Source organism: Lactuca virosa, chromosome 8, assembly GCF_052849685.1.
Source record: "Lactuca virosa cultivar CGN04683 chromosome 8, Lactuca_virosa_CGN04683_v6, whole genome shotgun sequence".
Lineage (NCBI taxonomy): Eukaryota > Viridiplantae > Streptophyta > Magnoliopsida > Asterales > Asteraceae > Lactuca > Lactuca virosa.
Window position 1 is genome coordinate 69,938,497 of NC_136433.1, and position 10,306 is coordinate 69,948,802.

The 10,306-nt window shown below is 33.9% G+C and overlaps 1 long non-coding RNA gene across 1 annotated transcript; it reads right to left on the bottom strand.

Annotated features, from left to right (window-relative positions):
• Positions 1-4,262: 4,262 nt before the first annotated feature.
• LOC145129585 (uncharacterized) lies at positions 4,263-4,627 on the bottom strand. The gene is made up of 2 exons (XR_013717554.1): positions 4,463-4,627; positions 4,263-4,372 (listed from the first exon to the last, which is right to left on the bottom strand). It is a non-coding gene; the product is annotated as an uncharacterized LOC145129585 (long non-coding RNA).
• Between the last annotated feature and the right edge of the window lie 5,679 nt (positions 4,628-10,306).

Consider the following 10,306-nt stretch of genomic DNA (forward strand, 5'->3'; position numbering starts at 1 on the left):
GGTGCTAGTCGGTTTGTGAGATTAATCAGTACAGGGAGGGAGCGTGTTGTTGTGTTTCTCGGGTCTTCGATTGAGGTTTGTTTCCTCATTATATTATGTATTGCAGTGTGTATCCTTGTACGTTAGGATATATGAGTATGGGTGTACTGGGTAGAGTACCAGAAGGATGGTGACCGTTTAGTGGAGTGCCTTAGGGGCTATATGTAGTCACGTAGGATTGCCTGAGAACTATTGATCTAGGATTTCTTGCCTATTCCTTGTTTGGTTGTGGCTATCAGTTCTTCGGATGTCTATCTCACCTCTGGTAACATATAGCTATGCATTCCTTGGAAATTTTTCGGTTGTGGGGTAACGTGTGGTATGAAGCCTGGTGTCCAATAATGAGTTGGTGGATAGGTAGACTATGGTAGATAGTTGCCAGTGCTTATGTGTTTGCTTGATTGCTTGCTTGTTTTATATTTCAACATATTGTAGTGTGCTTGGGTTGAGGCGATACTGCTTTATGTTGTAGGCCATCAAACCCGGGAGCAATCTAGTCTTATGTTGTGGGACCGGGAAATCCAGTCATAAGCTCTGGGATCGGGAGCAATCCAGTCTTATGTTGTGGGTCGGGGGTAATTCAGTCACAACTTGTGGGCTCGGGGCAATCCAGTCTTCGTGTTGTGGGCCAGATGTGCATGCATCATATGAATATTATGATGTGCGGTATTTTAGGAGAACTTACTATGCTTTGGCTTACAGTTGTGGATTTAATGTGTTTTAGGTACCCGTAGTGATCGTGGGAAGGAGAAGACGTGACTATACACATTCATCAACAACTATGGATATTCTCAGATGTTCATATTACTCTTATTTTAAACAAATGTATTTTAGAACAAATGATTTTCTTAACTTGGATTTTATGAACATGATGTTTTACCATAATAAAAAATGAAAATTTTTATTGTCAAAATGGGAAGTTACAATTTGGTATCGGAGCCCTTGTTTAATGGATTTGGAGGAAAACTTGTGTGAATCCAAACTCAAACCAGGATCCAAGAATTTTCACAAACGTTTTTGAAAAAGAAATTTTAATAAGACAGTTGGGTTAGAGACGTGGGATCTGTCTCTTGCCATGCTATTGTTTGATTGTTGGCTTGGTATCGTGAACATGGACATTTGACTCGACCTTGGTTTTACATGGAGATGTGATGTGTATAGTCAGCCAGAGACCCAATAGGAAAGTGATTCCTAAAATACAGATACTTGTTATATATTTTGAATTTGAACTTCTTGATATGTGAATTGTTAGAAATGCATGCTAGTGGATAGGCTAAGATTCCTTCAGGAACTATATGATAGTATTGTCTGATTTCTATGATGCCTTGGCCTAAGGAACTTCTTGTTATATGCTATTTGATTATATGGATTGCTAAGTGTGTGTTGTATAGTTGCATACAGTTAGGATTACATAGCCTTAGAATAATTTACGTGGCCTTATTTTCTATTCCTTGTTTGGTTGTGGGATTAGGTTAGAGTCATTTATTCGATAGTATATATGATCATGTATTGTGTACAACAAGCATGCACAAAGCAAACAGCATGGGTAAAAGCCTGATTGAGGAGAATCCTAGGAGGAGCGCCTAAGAAGTTAGTTGCAGCTCTTAGTAGCGTATGGGTGTTAGTACACCTAGGGATGGTCTAGTGTAGTGACTGTAACATCTTGTTCTTCTAGGTATTTACCCTTTTCCCCTTAATATATGATTATTTGCAAAGTGACCCTTTATGGCATTTTCATATTTTTGGGGTTAGCATGGGTACGTTGGGCATACATGTTGGTACGTTGGCCGTACGTGGTCTTGCGCGAGTACGCTGAGTGTACACTAGTACGCAGGGCGTACGTGACTTGGACCAAACCCTAATATCACTACTAGAAAAACAGCCTTTTACGACGCGTAATGTGTGTCGTAAAATGCTCAGACGACGCGCAAATGCGTGTCAAGGAAGGCCCTGTCATAACGAGAGACGACACGCTTTTGCGTGTCGTCTATAGACAACGCGCATTTACGACGCGCATTTATGACACGCATTTACGACGCACATTTATGACGCGCAATGCGTATCAAGGAAGCCCCTGTCATAAAGGAAGACGACACGCATTTGCGTGTCGTAACCTTACGACGCACGTTTAGGACACGCATTGCGTATCATTCAAGCCCCTGTCATAAATGAAGATGACACGCATTTGCATGTCATAAACTTCAGCAACCATTTACGATATACATTTACGACGCGTCTTTACGATACTCATTTACGCATAATACAAAAATATGGAAACAAATAGATACCAAAACAATCAATTTCATCCATAACATGATGTCAAAAAATTGTAATACATTGGTATTAAGGGGATCCGATTGTACATTTTTATTAAGAGGTTTTCCCTAACTATATAACCTAATACTACATTGCTATTAAGGAACACCTTGTTTCTACTTCCTATTGTAATGCTTCTGTTTCCACATGATACCTGTTTTCATTATCAACACAATAGTATTCAGAAAGGCTTCAAGCATCATCAATCTATGTTATAAAATATTAAAATTTAATACACATGTAGTAACATACCTTTTTCCAAGAATCCAAGCTTCAATACAGCCCATACCTGTATAAAAATTGATTAACAATTTAAGAAATATATAATTAACAATCACTATGCACCAAGTAAATCTACAGTCAACATCTTAGCTAGTTTCTTCTTGATTTTTTTATTTAAGGTCCAGACATCAAATTTTTTTTAAAGGAATTCCACTTTGAACAGGTTGTGAGCATGCTATAACAATTGATTAACATAGTACATTGCTATTTCCTTCAACAGGTTGTGAGCATTAAAGAAGCTTTTGAGACAAGCATGAGACTGACAGTTGTATATATATATATATATATATATATATATATATATATATATATATATATATATATATATATATATATATATATATATATATAGAGAGAGAGAGAGAGAGAGAATATTTCCGTAAATTTGGCTATAAAGAAAATAAAATAAGAATTGAAGTTGATAAAGTTATAGTTTACAAACCCGAAAGTTCCTGCAACATCTGTGCAAGTTATATGAGATGAGGTGGTTGAACCCCACTTTGCAAGCCCAATAAAATATTTCTTGCCTCGTTTGCGAAGCTCTTTCCTAGCTAGCCATTCTCCCCTTCCATCTACAAGAACATATATCAGTTCTTGCTTATTAAACTTTTATTAGAGAGAGAGAGAGAGAGAGAGAGAGAGATTTTAGTGGTGTTTACATCTTGCATTTCAGAAGGCAGAACACGAGTGCCATGTGGTGTTTACATCTTTAGTATAAGTGTATAACCCATTAAGTCATTTTGTGATTTTGTCCACATTAAGTCAAAAAGGAACAACCATGCCATGTATAGTTTGTTCAGATTAAGTGATTAACTCATTAATACTTGTGGGTGGAAAGCGGTTGCAATGTTAGCTACATGAGTGCCATGTGGCGAGCTATCAGTAACTATACTAAAAATAGCACCTTCATTAATTGTAAACATTGGTCACGAAAGTACACGCGTCTAATTTGTTAAATACATCGTACTTTCATTCAATCCTGAAAAATAAATTGGCAATATATGTATGTATAAAATAGAAATTAAAATAAAATATGTGAAGAAGGAATGTATACTTAAACTTAGTTAGGGGGAAAAAATCAGAAATTTTTCCACATTTTGGATCATCCTCGAGACTTTGTGTGTCAAGGGCAACCCTCCAGACTTTTCCATCATGCCATACAACAACATCAATAACAGGGCCCTTGTCTTCATAGCTCTAACACATGTAAAGAACAAGTAAATAAGTACAACTACATACCAATAAGAATAAAAAGAATAACTTTAATCAAAGAGATATAGCACTCACATGTGAAATCAACTCTATCTTGTAGGTCTTCACGAGTACTTTTTGAAATCAACTCAACAACTTTTGTTTGCTTCTAAAGATAGGGGAAACTTGTTAGATTTTGGAAAAGGGCAGATTTGTAAATATGAGAATAAACTTGGACAACCTTGTCAAACTGTTCAAGTTGCTTCACAGCTTCGGCTATTGTTTCTTGATTCTTTTCATTCCATTTTGTCTTTCTTTCTTTCTGTTTCAGATTACAAATTCACATGCATAAAAAATCTAAGAAACCGGTTTGATAACTTCCAAATGAGCATATGAAATGTTGCTTTTCAAATGACATATAAAGTAGAGCCCACCTTCAAACGAGTAATGAGTGTGTATGTAAGAACCTCATACACTAGTTTATATCCCACATGCCAGTCTCCAGAAAGATTACTCCAAGAAGGATTTATAATGAGATATGCCCCTAATATGAAATCATAAGTAAAAAATTAAGAAAGAAATATTCAACAAGCAATTAGTGATTAATCATCTAAATCAATATAAGACTACAAACCTGATGCTCCACGAATGCAATTATTTGCATCAGCCTTGACAACAGTTGATGTATAGTGAGTTATCCTCCTGTATCAACTTTAAAACTGGCTGAACCAGTTTTGCAGCATGTGAAGTTCCATCTTTCTTCATATTTGGAAACCCACCCAACCTAGTTAACAGGGAAAATTATCAGATCTTATTGCATAACTAAACCATCAGCTCCAATTTGTGTGTGGGCTTAAAATCTATAGGAACCAAACTTATTTAATTTATTGATAGAAAATGGACTATAGTATATAAGACAAAGCTTTATTAAAAAAGAACAACTTAACCATACTTACAGAGTATGTAATAGTCACTTTCAAGAGGGGATTGAATCTTCCCCAGGGTGTTAAACATATGGGTAAATTCGGAAAGTACAATTTGACGTGTTGGAGTTGTCCTTTTTGATCTTACGTTGTATTTTCCATTATATGTTTTCTTTTCCTATACCTAGTCACTTGATAGGATGCGTTTAATAAAATTGTCGGATACAAAAAAAAGATAATAATAAAAAAATATTATGAAAGATAATAATAATAATAATAATAATAATAATAATAATAATAATAATAAGCCGGTTAAAAATAAATAAGTTTTCTATGAAAACTTTTTTCAAGAAAATATTAATTCCGTTGGTAATTCGTAGGTAGTTTAACTATAGAATTACCCATAAAATTGCGCGGTCGGTAAATTAATTACATGTTACCGAATAAAACAAAATTCGCAATAGGGTTTTTTTCTGTCAAAAATTTGTCCCTACTATGTAAAAATTTCAAATGAGTTTTTCCTTGATAATTTCTTTAAGTAGGAAAATAACTTGTGGTGTGTATGTGAATATATGTGTGTACTACTCTTAACCCAAATAAATGGGTTAAATTGCATTTAATGCTCATGTAAATTTGTTTTGATAAAATAGAATGTTTCTTTTTTAAGTTTGTTATATAAGGAAGAAAATAATTTTTGTAATCACATGAATTCTTATTTTAAGATTATGTAAAACCTTCTATTCAAATATCACGACATAATTTTCCATCAAACACATAACCCCACATCAAAATAAGTCTTCTACATAATTATAACAACATACAACTTACAACAATCCTATCTTTATCGCAGTACTTCAAAAGGACATAGTAATTTTACATAAACTTATTAGAAGGTTATTAAAATGATACGTTTCATCACATTGACATATGAAGTGATGAACATGTGACTAGGCTATAGAAGAGGTAATAGATGATGAAAACTACCATGGTCCATTTATTAAATCATCATCAAGTTCATCAAGAAGATTCACGGTCATATCAAGAAGATACTGTGTTTCATCTGTAAACATATCACTTTCCATGGCTGTACGTTCAATCCCATCCACCAATCCAAGAGAGTTGAAAGGTGGCAATGTTTGTGCTTGCCTGTTATTTTCGTCACTGGGAAAATGAGGATTAGAATAACCAACACTTCCAACTCCAAATGGATATAAATTTGAATTAGAAAAGTTCGGGTTTGTGGAATGCCCCACATCATCATGATCAGTTGGTATATGTAGAAATGTTGGAGATAAATTCTCATTTTTTCCTTGCAAATCTTGAGAGTGAATAAGATAGTTATGATTTGATGAAGCTGAAGTATGACCACCATTGGAATTGATCATCCCAAACACATTTGATATCTCGCGCATCTCAAGATCATAGTTTTCTCCACCAAGTGCAAAACCCTCTAATGGTTGCAACCCAGTTCCTAAACCATAATACGAAGGTGCCATTCCAGAGACCGATTTCTCTATTGAAGTTCCTGAATAATTTAGCGGTGTCAGTGAACTAGTTGCATCTACTGGAGCCACAACTTCACCAAAATCCATCGGGGTCATTGCTATAGTTTCACCATCCTTTAGTGGCCCCGTTGTACTTTCATAAGTATCTGTTGTCATTTGAACTTCATTTCTTTGACCAATAATACTGTTACAGCTTTCAACTAATCCAAAAGTAATGATCTTGCTTGTTTCACCCAATGAAGTATGACAAAAACTATGATCTGTTGATTGATCACTATAAGAGTTATTAATGGTGGTTTTTGGTTGTGGTACAGGTAACGGAGGAGCTCTTTGCAGTCGAGCCTTGATGTTGTTTATGGTCATGTAAGACATTCCTATAGAATTAAGCGTCAATGGTGGCTGGATGTTACTGGATTGAGGGATGGATTCATAATCATTAGTTGGGGTCGATTGCCCACATCTGTTGTAAGCATATCTCTCTACTTGCTTTTTCTTTTGTGGTATCAAGGTTGGTTTCTTGATACTCTTTTGATGTTCTTGGTATTTCTGAAAGTATAAAATATGGAACATTCCCATCATAACCAAATAAGAATAAGAGCCTGAAGTTGGAAACTAAAAAACTTGCAATAGTGAAGGAAAAGCAGTAGAAATATGGAGATGAACATATAAGTAAGTTACCTGTAGGTGGCTCGCGATCTGACTACGTGTGAGTCCCGGAACATTCATCGCTTCTAGAATTGCAGAAGGATAAGCTTCTGTAAACATTAAATCATGTGAAATAGAACAATTAATAACAAGTAAAATAAATAGTTCCAAAATAACAAAAATGTAAAAAAATACTATATATTGACTTCAAAATTAGTTAAATGAAATACTCAAGAGGATGTGTGGATATATATACTATACTTTGTTTCCCAAGTGTATTGATTGCCTCAACAAACTTTTTGTGAAGAACACTCGTCCATGAAATCCGCTTCTTGGTATCAAATATCTTTTTATAATATTTGTCATCCTCAACAAGTTGGTCATTTGTTCTCTTATGCTCATGAATATGTTCTTTATCATGATCATTGCCTCGTACTTCCTCATATGTAACTGGCTTAAACATGGCATTATACTCCAGTGAATTAATGTTTAGTCCTTCTTGAGTGACACCTTCTGATGATAAGTTGTTATTGATAAATTTGGGGTTGAGATTTGTTGATTGCTTAACTACCTGATCAACCCTCTTGAAGATGTTGGGCTCTTGGTTTTCTTCAGGTGATTCTCCATTTGAGTAGTTACATCCTTCAAATGATATTATCTTTCTACAAACATGTTTCCAAATATTGCAAATCTCCTTATGACCACATGGTTTTGGGAGATATAAAACCGCCTCATTTTCTACAATTTCCTTAAGGAGTCGCATGTGAGTATTATGGGAAGCCATCACTACATAAGGTTTTAAAGAGTTGAAGAAAATATATGTTAGTGAGAATTGAAATATATGTGGATTAAGATGTCGTGTGTATGTCAAATTTCCAACTAATCAAAGTATAAATTTAACTCTTACTAATTATAGATAAATGAGGTTGATGCTTAAAAGTTTGATGGAGAAAATCCACCATATCCATTTCACTTATGTCAGCATCTATCAAGACACAGTCATACAATTCTCCATTCAGTATCTTTAACAATCCTGTAGCCACTTCAGATGTGGTTGTAACTGTAAAAAAACACATGATAGTTTAAATATACAGTCTGAAAAGGCATTACAAGCATGTTAAGTTATGATACACTAAATAGTTTTAGAAAGTTACTTAGGGGAACTAGTCTTGTTTTCTATAAAATTATATTCTTTAATAGACATATCATTAGAGGGGAAAGACCAACATTGCGAAATGAACATGTTGGTTATAATTTAATAATTTCTTATCACTGTTTTATATTAGCCCCAACCTTTATAGTAGCACTTCTCTACCGGATGTTTCGACCCACTAAAACTCTAACTCTTCCAAGATGCTTTTCCAATATTGAGAAGTCGTCTATCCAACTAGCGGGATAGCCCTGGCATTTTTTCAATGCATCTCCTTTCGAATTATTTTATGTTAACCTAGCATTTCGAAACAAATAAATCCAGCCAAACATGGGTATTGTGTTCTTTGCCAATAGAAATCTTATTTGTTGAAAATTGACCTAAAAATTTTGTCCAGTGGTCCTTGTGATTTCATTAAATTCTTGTGAACTATAGGCAAAGCAGCTTGGAGAGGCATCTAGAGATAACTTTTTGAACTATGGTTCAAACGACTTGACTAATTCTAGTGAGAAAGGAACCGAAAAACTTGGAGGTATCATGGGGAAACATTGATGGATCTAGCTGATTTGAACTCAACATCATGAGAAATCGACCATACAACTTTGAGCGTTTGGCGATTAAAAACATCATTTTTTACTCATTTGAGTTAAGAGAGAGTGTGATAAAACCCTAAAAAATCGCTCCTTCAATTTTCTCTCATTTCCTCCACATTATACCTATCCACTTGTATTTATACTATTTCCTTGCATGATAAATATTATTATCCCTAGTGCATCTCTTTGTAGTCTCCTTCGTCCTTGGGGTTTCCCGATTTGGTTTTTCCACGTAAATCTCAGTGTTTTATCTTTAATCGTTAGTGTTATACTTATTATTGTTAATTCTCGTTATATATTAGTAATAACCTTTGATTAGAAATATTATTATTAAATTATCGAGTCAACTGAATCATCTGAATCGATCGGGATAAACCCTAGTTGTGCCAATATTTGGTAAAGTTTTTATTGTTCTTTGTTCATTAATTATTATGAGAAGTTACTTTTAGTGGACGAAGGTTGTGATATTATAATTTACAATCATGTCCACCCTAAGTAAAACCTACACCTATGTAGAGCATGTAGAACAATTATAAATCTCTCTCACTAAGTTTTTTTTTTTATGCAAACCAACCTTATTGAAGTTACGTAACAAAAATTTTCTAATGGTTGGTTAGTGGTTAAAACTTAAATTCATTAAATTAGTTAATTCGCATAAACCACGACCACAAATCTAAGAGGTTTTCACCTCTATCAAGTGGGCTTGTCCCACATTAGCTTTTAGCAGCTAAGGATCTTGAATTGAAAAAGATTTTGAAATTGAAAATGCTCTTAATAAGTCATTTAACTTAACTAAGCTTGTTTTACCCTAAAATATTTTGAAAAAGTTCATATGTTTAATGCTCTTATTTCGGAGAATTAGTTCCACAACCCATTTATAAACACATTTTTTATACCCAAAAGCGGTTGCTTTTTATATTAATCAAAGAGATAGCTTATTTTTTTTCTTGGATTTGTGAAAAATATCATTTATGCATTTCGGATGTGAAAAATTGCAGATTGATCCTTTTTTTTAGAATTTATGAATAGTTTTTTTTTCTTCATTTCATATATATGCACAATCAACAAAATAATTAATTCACTTTCATCAAAATCGAAAGACAAATAAAAAAAAATGAGATATTTTTTAATAATGTAAAAAAACTTGAAAAAAACTAGTAATCACCGTATATGAAACCAGTAAAATAATATTTTCCATACCTTTTTCTAATAAACTATTTATCCGAATCTAAATCTTGTAAATCTATCATCTATCGGAAATACTAGTGACACATGTAATGTCTTTATATTCAAAAGACCCTAAGACTAGATCGATTAATCATATTACCAATTGACTGAAGAAAGACAACGGAGTGAGATGGATGGAGAAAGAAACTCAAACTAGCTACCATGATAATTGATTAGAGCTATAGGAAAGAATGTATCCATGATACTCCAAAGAACTTTTTTTCAGGTTCAACCAAAAACACTTGAAGACCACAAAATCTTTTTGGTATAAGTACGATGAGCTCTAAGCTATGAATCGTCATTTTGAGCAATGTGGACAAGGTATAAATTTGGAGCAAGAGAACTAGTGAGGCCCTAAAAAATAGGTTTATTATGTGCTTTATGGATCATAAAGTGAACCAGTATACATAGTACCGCCTAAATACATTGGCTACA